Source organism: Anabrus simplex, chromosome 5 (genome assembly GCF_040414725.1).
Source record: "Anabrus simplex isolate iqAnaSimp1 chromosome 5, ASM4041472v1, whole genome shotgun sequence".
NCBI classification, from domain to species: Eukaryota; Metazoa; Arthropoda; class Insecta; order Orthoptera; family Tettigoniidae; genus Anabrus; species Anabrus simplex.
Genome location: NC_090269.1, coordinates 451,377,084 through 451,390,020, shown reverse-complemented (window position 1 = coordinate 451,390,020; position 12,937 = coordinate 451,377,084). Strand labels below are relative to the sequence as shown.

The window sequence follows — 12,937 nt, the reverse complement described above, 5'->3', positions numbered from 1 at the left end:
TGATTGTATTTTTATATTTTTCTCTTAGCCATGTTGTAACATTCTATGGTTTTTGACACTAATTTTTAAGCATATTTTGATTTTCTAATTGTAAATATTGACTCTTAGGGTACCGGTACCATATATGTTAAGGACACTAGGTTCGGGCCCCTGACCTAACTTTAGGCTAAGATGTTTCGGCTGATGATGCTTCCGACTGTTAAGCGAAACATGTCCCATCTTACAACGCCTGTTGTAATGTTTACTTCCTAAATGTAAGGAAAGATAAGTATTGGAAAGGTGGTTTAACTATCATTCTTATTTTAATGTTCATAAATTGAAATCACCCGCTACAATCACGTTCCTTTCCTTATCGCTCATTATCATGTCACATAATTCTGATTCAACATCTGCGCTACGGTACCCTTGCCAAGTCTGTACACTCCAAAGACATCAAGTTGCCTATTATCTTTAGAGATGAGCCTTACCCCTGAAATTTCGTGTTTGTCATCTTTAACTTTTTCGTACGGTAGCTTACAAATTCTTCTTTCACGAGAATGAATACTCCCCCTCCCACCATTCCTATCCTATCTCTACGATACACACTCCAGTTCCGTGAGAAAATTTCTGCATCCATTTTATCATTTCTCAGCCATGATTCAACTCCTATTACAATATCTGGTAAGTATATATCTACAATTCTATTCCTTTCTTTACAATACTTCTATAGTTGAGCACTAACCGTTTTCCGTCATCCCTACTTGGTTTCCAGTTCCCTGTTCCCTCTACACTGCTCTCTAGGCCACCCTGATTCCCTTAATGTACCTCCCTACAACCCTTCTAAACAAATTTCCTAACTTATATGTACCACTGCGGTTTAAGAGAAGGCCATCTGGGTGCAGATCCCTGTCTCCTACCTACCCATTAGGATCTAGAAATCTCACTCCCAGTTTCCCACATACCCACTCCATAGTCTCATTTAAACTCCCAATCACCTTCCAGTCAGTATCCCTCCTACACAGTATTCCACTGATAACAATCTGCGCTTCCTTAAACTTCATCCGTGCTGTATTTACCAGATCCCACACATCCCCAACTATGTTGGTACTTATATCAGCTTGCCTTACATTGTTGGTACCAACGTGAAACACTACCACCTTCTCCTTTCCCTCCTTACTCTCTTCTACTTTGCTCAACATCTGCCTTAACCTAATTCCTGGATAACACTCTACCCTGGTACCCTTTCCTCCACATACTTTCCCCACGTGTCTAACGATAGGATCCCCCATGACCACAGCCTCGACCCGACCCACCTCATTTGATCCCCTCCCCTCCTGATCAGCCCTATCTTTCCTGACAGCTGCAGAAGCCACATTCTCCTCCCTTTTCTCCATCCCATGACCCTGTTCCACTTGTCTTTTCCTATCCACTAGTCCACATTTTCCTTACCTACCTCTTCCCTTTCTCCTACTTCCACACTTCTCGGCAAAAGTGCCGTGTTCCTCCTCTTCCCTTGGTTGTTCTACCTGCAGTGACTCGTACCGATTTCTCACCGACACCTGTCATGAATTCTGATCCTGAATGGAGCCCTTAGCCTGCAATCTCCTTCCCCTTAAAACATGAGACCACCTCTATTACACCTACTGTATCCTGTACATTGTTTGGAGGCCTATTTTCCTTCCTGTCCTCTGAGAGAATCCTAATTATCTCCCTCAAGCTCTCCAACTCCTCCCTCATACTCCTTAATGCCTGGCCGCACGCACAGTTCCTAAACTAAGCCTTGCTTAGTCATTTTTTGCTAAATACTCTGGAGTTGTCCGTTTATAGACCCAGCGTGTTCTACTGCCTGATAGATATCAATTTTGTTCTTCAAGGGTTTGTTTTAAGTGATACGAGGTTATAATTTACTACTATTAAGCTACATCGCAATATATGGTTTGGTTTCTAAGTGACAGGTCTGTTGTTATAAGCCAGTAGTACCGTACAGCTTATTCCGTTAATTGTGTTACTTCTCTAAGACTTTCTTCATTGAGAAATTGTGATTTCTATCATTTTACGCTGTGTCCACAAGCTCTAACATATTGTCCGTAATGTTCAAGTCTCAATCATTTACTTTTGCCAAATTTATAGATCCCAATTGAGAACTGTAAGAAGTAAATACTAATGTTCCTCAGTTTCAGATTTCTACATGTTTCGAGCTATCTCTGCTTAGAAGGTTATTTATACTTAAGCATTAATAATTTATACATGTATAAGTTGCTTTCTTTTTGAACAATCGTAGCCTTTGCATTACAATCGCCGGCAAGTCTTTCCCTCTTGTATTCTAACAGTGTATGTATCTCAGTTTAACTGAATCGGTTATCTGAATTTAATGTTGTGGATAATATTTCTGAACTCCTAAGCACCTGAAGAATTAAGGATGGTGGATTTAGAAAGAAATTATAATATTTAGTGTTTAATTGTAAGTATTTATTGTGTTGATATGTTATTTACCTTTGTATGCGATGTAAAATTGACGCTGTGAATGTTGATGTGTTTTTTACACTGTAGGCTACGAAAGATGGTAGTAGGGCTCCGAATCTTGCGAGTTGTTCCGTTTAGAATATCTGTAAGATTATCTGAATGTGTAGAATTCGTGGCATATTAGTGTTGTTATGTATCGTACCATTACCCTACAACAGCTAAATTCAGTATTTATTCCTCATGATTTATCTTAACAGTAGCCTGCCTCTCTTTCGTAAGATATTTCTTGATATTTATCGGCGTCTTAAGGAACATCTTCAGGACCAAGCGAGTTGGCTGCGTGGTTTGGGGCGAGTTGCGGTGAGTTTGTATGAGTTCGAATGCCACCACCGGCAGCCGTGAAGATCGTTTCCCGTGGTTTCCCATTTTCTCATTAAGCAAATGCTGAGGCAAGTAAAACCAATAATATATTAACGGAATAACCATTGATGGCCAGAACGAGTAAACGTGGCACACTTAGGAAGTATCCCCTACGTTGAAATATACAAAATACATTTGATCATAGTTTCCTGAATACCGAGCTCGATAGCTGCAGTCGCTTAAGTGCGGCTAGTATGCAGTAATTGAGAGATAGTGGGTTCAAATCCCACTGTCGGCCGCCCTGAAGATGGTTTCCGTGCTTTCCCATTTTCACACCAGGCAAATGCTGGGCCTGTACCTTAATTAAGGCCACGGCCGCTTCCTTCCCATCCTAGATCTTTCCTATCCCATCGTCGCCGTAAGACATATCTGTGTCGGTGCGATGTTAAGCAAAATAGAAAATAGAAAAACAAGTTTCCTGAATAGATTTATGTTTACACAGAAATCTGTTCCCTCGCAATCAACGCAATTAACCACAGGAACGAAGCCCATATTACACATGTGAGAAATGGTAGTGTTCATTGTCAGGGCAGTTTGTATACTTTTACAGTTAAATACCATTGACTAACAAACACTGCTATTGACTGAAATGAACTCGAGGTATTCAACACAGACAAGTTTCGTATCACCAGGGGAACAGTAAAAACTGCTAAATATTTAAACCAATTGTCTGACATGGAACTCCCTTCCAGCGGCGCTGCGGTAACCACCCCTCGTTTCTGTCATTAGATATGACATGCACAGGCAAATAAAGAATGGTTGGTAGCATTGTTCAATGAAATGAGCTGATAGCAGTGTTGTATACACATTTGTCTTCCATTGAACAGATTCTTCTTCTTCTCACATTTGCAGTCGTCTGGGTTGAGTTATTAATCAACGACCTCCTCAGTTTTCTATCACTTCACCTCTCCCTTCCTTCCTCCAATATTTCTGCTACTTTTACTCCTCTCTTCTCTGTACTCTCCTTCACGGTAACCATCCACCTCCTTGTGGACATTCCCTGTTGTCCTTCTCCTATTACTTTCTCTCTAAATACTCTCTTTGAAACTCTATCCTCTTCCATTCTCATTATGTGTCAATACAATTTCAGGTTACTGGCATCTACGTTGTCCTGCAGTTTAGGAACTTGTTCAGTTCTCTTTCCAATTTCTCTTTTTATTTTCCCCATCATCACCGGGCTGAGTGGCTCAGATGGTTGGGGCCTTCACCTTCCGACCCCAACTAGGCAAGTTCAAATGTGGCTCAGTCTGTAGGTATTTGAAGGTAGAAATATACGTCAACCTCATGGGGATAGATTTACTGCTACAGAAGAATTCCTGAGGAACTAAATTCCCGCACATTGGTGTCTCCAATATCCGTAAAAAAAGTAGTTAGTGGATGTAAAGTAAATAAATATTATTATATATTATTTTCTCATCTTCTGCGAGTATAATCCACAAATACTTGAGTCTTTCCACAACTTCTAATGGTCTTCCATTTACTTCGATATTCTCTCTTCCTTCTCTATTACCTCTCATCACCACTACTATCGTACACTTCTCTGCACTTATCTTATTGCATATTCCTCTGCCTTCTGATTCAGTATAGTAACTTGTTCTTGTACTTCCATATCATCTTCTCCCCATGTTACAATGTCATCTGCAAAGACTAAGGCCGCGTTCACGCTAAGGCGATATAAGATGAGTGATATATCGTAAGGGATATACGATACGCGACACGCACAGACAGATACTTGAAATCTAAAGGGAGGTGATAAAAAAAGTTCACAACTGCGCAATTGCACAACATATCGCAAGTGACATATTGTCCCCTTCTCCGGGGTCGCTCAGTCGGCGGAGCAAGAGTCCCAAAAGGGTGGACTGTTCGCAGGGCCAACTTGCTATTACGGGACCGACCTTCAGAAGATTTATATTTGCAGGGCCATTGGTGACTGGATAGGAGACATAATGTGGAATAAGAATCAGAACAAAATAACATACTGGTTTATTAAAAAGAAAATAAAATTCAGTGTGGACAATGCACAAAACAAAAAAAAACATTTCTTCAACTTAATTCAACTGATTATTCTTCTCGTTAACAAATAACTATGAGTCCTTGGCATGCTTAGCGAATTCATTGGATTCAATTCCACCTTCAATGAACTTCCAACCGAAGCCATCCTCTGTAACATTTGATTAATCATGTAATTAGTGATACTGTCGTTATAATTGCAACAAAACAATGTTACACTGAACATGAGATAACTTAACCATATTTCATTACTTCATCAATTTTTACGAATTACCCATTGATTAATTCTTTCTTTAGCACGTCTTTGACAAATTTTTCTGTCTAATTTATATTGGCATATTTTGAGAAAAATTTCTTGAGAAACTACTTTGTCATACTTATGAGAAATCCTTCCTAAATCATTTTCTCACACTTTTGAGAAATTCTTTACAACTTATTTTTGAGAAATTCTATACAACTTATTTTCGAGAAATGCTTTACAATTTTGAGAAATTCCTTGAGAAATTCTTTGGCGTATTTCCCCTCTCTCGCAGATTTCGCTCGACTGTATTCCTTTATAAATCGTAACAACGATTTCTAACTGACTAGAATTCTATGGATGGATAGAGCATCACGTAACACCACGCGTAATCAACAACAACAACAACATTGACTAATAAATCACATAAAAACACGAAAAGAATAAGCATTCCTGGACAGACATGGATAATTGTCACGTAACAACATAATCACACCAACAGTTTATAGGCAGTTTTATCACACAGTTGAAACTATTATACTTTATTATTATTATTCATTTATTATTATATTCTCCTCTTAAATTTTATTGAAGACCCTTATAGCATGAACCGATCATAATAAGAATTCATCAAGACTATTGTTACAAGACGAAATAGGATGACTAAATTAATCTTGAAGAAATAATCATCACCACCATCATCGGAAAGATGCGTCTATGAGCCCCAGGAAAGGCTAATAATAAGCAAGTCATACATTATACAATATCGGTTGTCGAGCGAAGGAAAGAACTATTATTAGTCCCTAAATATTATTAAATCACCATAAATCACTATCATCACTATAATTCACCATAATCACTATGACTGACATGCACCCTAATGGTCCCATATCGTCAATTTCATCGTAAAATTCACCATCACAATATCGTTCAATTTTATTCTCAACAAACAGTCAAATACCCGACTTTCATTATTATTATAATAATTATTTTTATTTCTCCTAGTATGGCTCCTAGAAAACGTCTTCTCGATGAGCTGCTCCTAGTACACTTCAATTACCATCCCTTCTGATATCAATCGTATCACATAAACTAATAGTTCATTAAGCCTTTGATTTATTAGTATTTTACTCCTATATTTAATTTCATCCTCGTCATGATTATTATGACCACATTTTCTTTTCTTGCTAGTTGCTTTACGTCGCACCGACACAGATAGGTCTTATGGCGACGATGGGACAGGAAAGGGCTAGGAGTGGGAAGGAAGCGGCCGTGGCCTTAATTAAGGCACAGTCCCAGCATTTGCCTGGTGTGAAAATGGGAAACCACGGAAAACCATTTTCAGGGCTGCTGACAGTGGGGTTCGAACCTACTATCTCCCGAATACTGGATACTGGCCGCACTTAAGCGACTGCAGCTATCGAGCTCGGTGACCACATTTTATTCTTCTTATTGTTATTATGCTTATTTTAGATCTTAATCCCCCATAATTCCTTTTGAAGATCTTAATTATTCATGACCTTGTAAAACTCACTGGCAACTGGGATTATTTAACACCGAATCAAAAACACAAACATTATTCCAAGAGAACGCAAAAATAGAAAATGTAGAAACCATAAATCAAAGAATGCATGAATACTCTACCATCACCATTTAAGTACAACATTTCAAAAGAAACTACACTCCTCTAAGCAAGAATACAATCTACTAGTCATCTACTGAAAGAGAAGAAATTTTACAATGGTACTTACGGTTCCGATGAAAATCCTTGGCGTCAGGATACAGCTATGGGCGTCGGCGTCCTCTTCTTCCGTTATGGAGGCTTATAGACGGACAAGTTCATCGCGCTGGCGTGCACACTTTGGCTTAACCCATCATGACTACGGCTACGAACATCAGCGTTGTATCGCTCCAAGAATGTTCCAGAAAATTCCAGGATTTTCCTCTCGTTCGTTGCATGCTGTCGGCTAGTCTTCACAGAGGTAGCTGAAACTGGAATTTTGTATCAGAAAATAGGATCCACACTAGTTGTATACCACTAAATTACACTGACTGACAGAGCAAATGCAACACCAAGAAGGAGTGGTTCGAAAGGGATGAAAGTTGGGGAAAAACAGAGACGGCACGGACGAATAATTGATGTTTATTTCAAACCGATATGCAGGTTACACAATGCGCACGGCATCGACTCAGTAGGATGTAGGACCACCGCGAGCGGCGATGCACGCAGAAACACGTCGAGGTACAGAGTCAATAAGAGTGCGGATGGTGTCCTGAGGGATGGTTCTCCATTCTCTGTCAACCATTTGCCACAGTTGGTCGTCCGTACGAGGCTGGGGCAGAGTTTGCAAACGGCGTCCAATGAGATCCCACACGTGTTCGATTGGTGAGAGATCCGGAGAGTACGCTGGCCACGGAAGCATCTGTACACCTCGTAGAGCCTGTTGGGAGATGCGAGCAGTGTGTGGGCGGGCATTGTCCTGCTGAAACAGAGAATTGGGCAGCCCCTGAAGGTACGGGAGTGCCACCGGCCGCAGCACATGCTGCACGTAGCGGTGGGCATTTAACGTGCCTTGAATACGCACTAGAGGTGACGTGGAATCATACGCAATAGCGCCCCAAACCATGATGCCGCGTTGTTTAGCGGTAGGGCGCTCCACAGTTACGGCCGGATTTGACCTTTCTCCACGCCGACGCCACACGCGTCTGCGGTGACTATCACTGACAGAACAGAAGCGTGACTCATCGGAGAACACGACGTTCCGCCATTCCCTCATCCAAGTCGCTCTAGCCCGGCACCATGCCAGGCGTGCACGTCTATGCTGTGGAGTCAATGGTAGTCTTCTGAGCGGACACCGGGAGTGCAGGCCTCCTTCAACCAATCGATGGGAAATTGTTCTGGTCGATATTGGAACAGCCAGGGTGTCTTGCACATGCTGATGAATGGCGGTTGACGTGGCGTGCGGGGCTGCCACCGCTTGGCGGCGGATGCGCCGATCCTCGTGTGCTGACGTCACTCGGGCTGCGCCTGGACCCCTCGCACGTGCCACATGTCCCTGCGCCAACCATCTTCGCCACAGGCGTTGCACCGTGGACACATCCCTATAGGTATCGGCTGCGATTTGACGAAGCGACCAACCTGCCCTTCTCAGCCCGATCACCATACCCCTCGTAAAGTCGTCTGTCTGCTGGAAATGCCTCCGTTGACGGCGGCCTGGCATTCTTAGCTATACACGTGTCCTGTGGCACACGACAACACGTTCTACAATGACTGTCGGCTGAGAAATCACGGTACGAAGCGGGCCATTCGCCAACGCCGTGTCCCATTTATCGTTCGCTACGTGCGCAGCACAGCGGCGCATTTCACATCATGAGCATACCTCAGTGACGTCAGTCTACCCTGCAATTGGCATAAAGTTCTGACCACTCCTTCTTGGTGTTGCATTTGCTCTGTCAGTCTGTGTATTTACGACACTTAACTGGCACAATGATGTACACTCAGGTTCAGTTTTCCCCCAAGGTTCGAATTCTGAACACATTCACAAGATTACAGTAAGTCTTGAAGCTGACGGAACATTATTACTGTTACTACGGTGTTTTATACGCCAGGTTTCCTCTCGAATATTCACTTCAGATAGTTCTCTTCCATTATAATTTCCATTGATACATTCCATAGATTTCTACTGCAACACTCGGCGTAAATGAGCGCACGAACTGTCTGTGGTTTCGCAAGTTCCACACGGTGAAATGTGCGGCTATAACAACCTCGCTCTATACTGGATTAGTCTGGCGAAAAGTTGAACTAGCACTCAAATAAAACAGTGGTTGTTCCATACAAGAAATAGACAGTTAATAACATTGTCTGCGAACATTCATCTTTCCCTAGAGGTTAAAATTATACGACGTTCTTCCAGAAGACTGTATTACTTGACTTCTCCTTAGAGACTCTTCTGTTCAATTCTCCCTTCGAGACTGTAATGTTCTCTTCAACTTTTCGTTAGACTCTGCTTCCACTTCTTTCTAGAAAGATCATAAGACCTTCTAGCACCTTCCTCGATTTTCATTGGCTGTTGACCTCCTTGTGACGTGATTCGTCCTTCACACCGGCAAGTAGATTTCTCCAGAATATCGTTCCCCTCTCGGCTGTCGGCGCGCTAGGTGACGTAACTGCCTGTTGACCTACAGTAGTTCACACTCGCCCGCAGCGGCACGGCACGGTAACAGCTGATGCACGCTCACTTGTAAACCAATGTTCCGTTACAAAAATTACTCCAGCTTCCCCTAATTCAATCAGGCACCATTTAAACGGGTACAATATCTCTCGAAGTGCAGCTTGCTAGTCTCTTCAGCGATTAGTATTGTACGATATTTAGAGCTGTGAACATGACGGGAAGAAGAGAATACAATTCTGTAATACCTTTCATTAATTTAGTGGAACTGATTGGTACAATTTGTAAAAAAATATGTAAAAAATTATCAAATTAAAACTGCTTTGTATTAATACTGCTTTTATATTCATATCTACTTATAGCAATCAGAAGTTTTTTATCTGAAGAAATGACCTTCCTGAAGGGTGTATATTTTTTGAAGGGTTCGTGACACTAGGCTTTTCAGAAAATGAAAGTTTTCAGAACTAATTCGATAAAACGCCCTGAATTTTGATTCATGTTGAGACAGCTTTCAAGAATCAACAGCCGAGCTATGGTAAGATTGTAGGGATGTACCCAGTATTTCCGTTTTGTTCTCATCCTACGCCTGAACCAATAAGCCACTAGAGTGTTTGAACTCATATTTGTAACTGATGTAGTGAGAATTTTGTCCCCACTAAATTTTTATCACCCAGATCACGCCGATTTATCCCCAGTGTCATGAACTTTCCTAGCAATATGTCATCGCAATATATTCCTTACTCTATATCACTTATCTCATATCGCCTTAGTGTGAACGGCGCCTAAGACTTCCCATTTCTTGTGGATTTCATCCGTGACTGTAATGAAGAGTAGTGGGGATAATACACATCCTTCTTGAAGTTCTGTTTCTACATTGAACCAGTTTGTTTATCCTATCGTAGTTTTCATACTACTTGCTCACTTTTCATGTATGGCTTTTAAAATTTGGTCTGCTCTGCCTGCCTTCATATTTTATCAATGCATCCAAGACCAGTTGCCGTGGTACACTTCCCAATATCCATAAACATCATTACTAAATCCTGCCTCAACTGCAAACTTTTCTCCATTATGTTCCTTTGATTCAGCAGATTGAGAAACATTTAGTGTGGAGTATGGCACTGTATGAAAGTGAAACATGGATAATAACTGTTGGTGAGGTAAACAGGGTTGAAGCCTTTGAAATGTGGTGTTATTGAAAGTTGTTGAAGATCACATGGATAGAACATGTCTCAGATAATGTGATGTTAGTTTGTTGAGAGGAGAACGTTTTGTGAGAATTTTGTCCTAAGAAGGAAAAGTTTGATAGAACAAACCTCAAGGCACTGAGAATTGTTCAGTGAGTTTCAGTTAGTTACCTTGAATTTTTAAATTGAAAACCCATCTTGCTCTGGTTTCATTTCTGTGTAAAACTGTATGATTGCTATATCAGCTGTCATGTAAAACTGGGGTTTGGTATTGATGGTCATAGTACCAGCCATAGAGAACTTGTGGCTGTATAGGTATGTATAATCGTGGTATCAAGAGTCATGTAATATTCAAGGTGTTTTTGCTGTATTCATGATATTGATAATGATGTAAAAGCATGTTGTTTAATCTGTTGACAAATAATCTCGACAATAATGACAGCAAAATATTAAGATACTTTCCTGGCCTGTTTTTCAGGTAAGGTCTCTGGAAGTAATCAACAATACCAGCACCTTCCAACTATTTCACTTGCAGTGTGAAATGGACCTGGAAATAAAGATCAAACAGGAACCAGCCTGGCTTGAAAGAACAGGAAATGCTTCACTTGTAAGTCTCATTCCAGATAACTTCCCAGAGATCAGACTTTAACCCCCAGTAGCTGAATAAATTTGGTTATTGATATGGCTTTCAGAAGGTCATGTGGTTGCCTTTATTCTGCATGGTTTTGTAATGGTATCTTTGTGGGATTGTATCATTTCCCTTCATGTCAACCAATTGCAATGCTACTAGCTGCTCAACTGATGGACGATGGTCGGTGCTACATGTAATTAGGTTATTGCAGGTAGGTCGCTGGCTGTCATAGTGAACATATTTTTTCTCCAAATGACATTCCAGGTAAGATTTTTCATCATTTGAAGTTCTATACAATGTTGCTAATGTTGGGTGAGCACATAGAAAAATATTGTTAGAGTACAGCATGTCTAAAGCAAACACTATATTGAAGGCAGAGATGCAGTCAAAGATTTTGGAGAAGAAGTGAGATATTTTCATCATCTCTTCTTGCTCTGTCTGTTGCTTCTCTAAACACAGTCCATTGCGATCTTCTGAGTGTGTGGCTTTCAGTTCAGTGTTCCTTCATCTGATAGCTCAGAGGGTGAAGTGATGACTTGCTAATTTCATGTAGGCAAGTGTGACTTCCGTTCAGTCTGGAGGTATTCGATGCAGCTGAATTATCCCAGCACGTGTCTGTAGTTATACTGAATGCCTGCACATCATTCTGCTACCTCTTGTAAAAATATCAAAATTATGTTGGAGAAATGTGTGCCAATATCGGAAACAACTTTTTTTTCTTGAATGTGCAGAGTTATTCTAAAGGTTCTTTCCAACACGCAGTTTGCTATTAGTACATGGACACATCCATATGTCACTCTATACTCATGCACTGACTTCGTATCTTTTCCGGGATTGATACATGAATGGGTTGTGTTGGAACGGATTCTCGTTCATGAACTCCAAGGAATAGGAGTGACGCAATCCAATGAATGCTGAAATATGAAAGTTAGAGTAATACGTGACATACAAAGTATCCTTGATTTTACCTCTCGGCAATAACAAATAACAAATGGCTTAGCTCAATTTTTAAAACTGTTCAAAGGGAATCAGAAACATGGAAGGTAAGTATTGTATTTAAATATTAACTAACGTAATATTTATATAATTATACAATTTGTAGGTTTGTAATTTTGACTGTATTATGCAAAACTTTGATGTTAGACCTATAAACAAGTTTTGATTTCTGTTGACATAACCTACATTTTATTTCTGTAAACACAAAATATGAAACAAATTAAGAGAGCAGGAACACTTGTATGTTTCAAACTTCTCCGAATTCCTCATATTTCATGAAGAAGCAGCAGGGACATCCAGTACAAGTCCTGAAGTTATGGTACCGGTACTAACATCTTGACTGAAATCTATAAAAATTATAGACATGAAGTAGTTACCTTTGATATAAGGTCAATAAGACAAATGTGGAAGGTCATAGCAGAAAGGCTTACTATGATGCTAAAAATGAAAGTTATGGAAAGCAATCGTGAGGACAGGTGGCATGTCCTCGACACAAATTTTAAGAAATACAAAGACACGAAAAATTCAACAGGGAGCGGCAGAAGGTACTTTGAGTACGCGAATGAGTTGGAGGAACTTTGTGGTACTAAAAGAAATATGCTTCCAGAAGTTTTATTGGCATCAGACAAAATCGTTCTGATGCATGAAAGCTTTGTTACAAGATATTAGAATCATTCCGTATTGACGGTTATCACTTCACAAAGGTAAAAATTAAGTCTATCCTCCTAATTCGGTACATCATACAATTCCATAATTAGATGGAGTAATCAAATTCAAACAGGTTTCAGCTTGTTTGAGCCATCTTCATTGAAAAAAGGGAGGGGTTGAAATAATTTACATAATACAA

The 12,937-nt window shown here is 40.4% G+C and overlaps 1 long non-coding RNA gene across 1 annotated transcript in view; it reads right to left on the bottom strand.

Annotated features, from left to right (window-relative positions):
• Positions 1–4,879: 4,879 nt before the first annotated feature.
• The window catches only part of LOC136875105 (uncharacterized), an 84,310-nt gene continuing 76,252 nt past the window's right edge, over positions 4,880–12,937 (bottom strand). The window contains exons 3-4 of the long non-coding RNA XR_011018336.1: positions 6,862–7,102; positions 4,880–5,023 (exon numbers count right to left, since the gene is read on the bottom strand). This is a non-coding gene — a long non-coding RNA (uncharacterized lncRNA). The remainder of the gene's footprint in view (positions 5,024–6,861; positions 7,103–12,937) is intronic.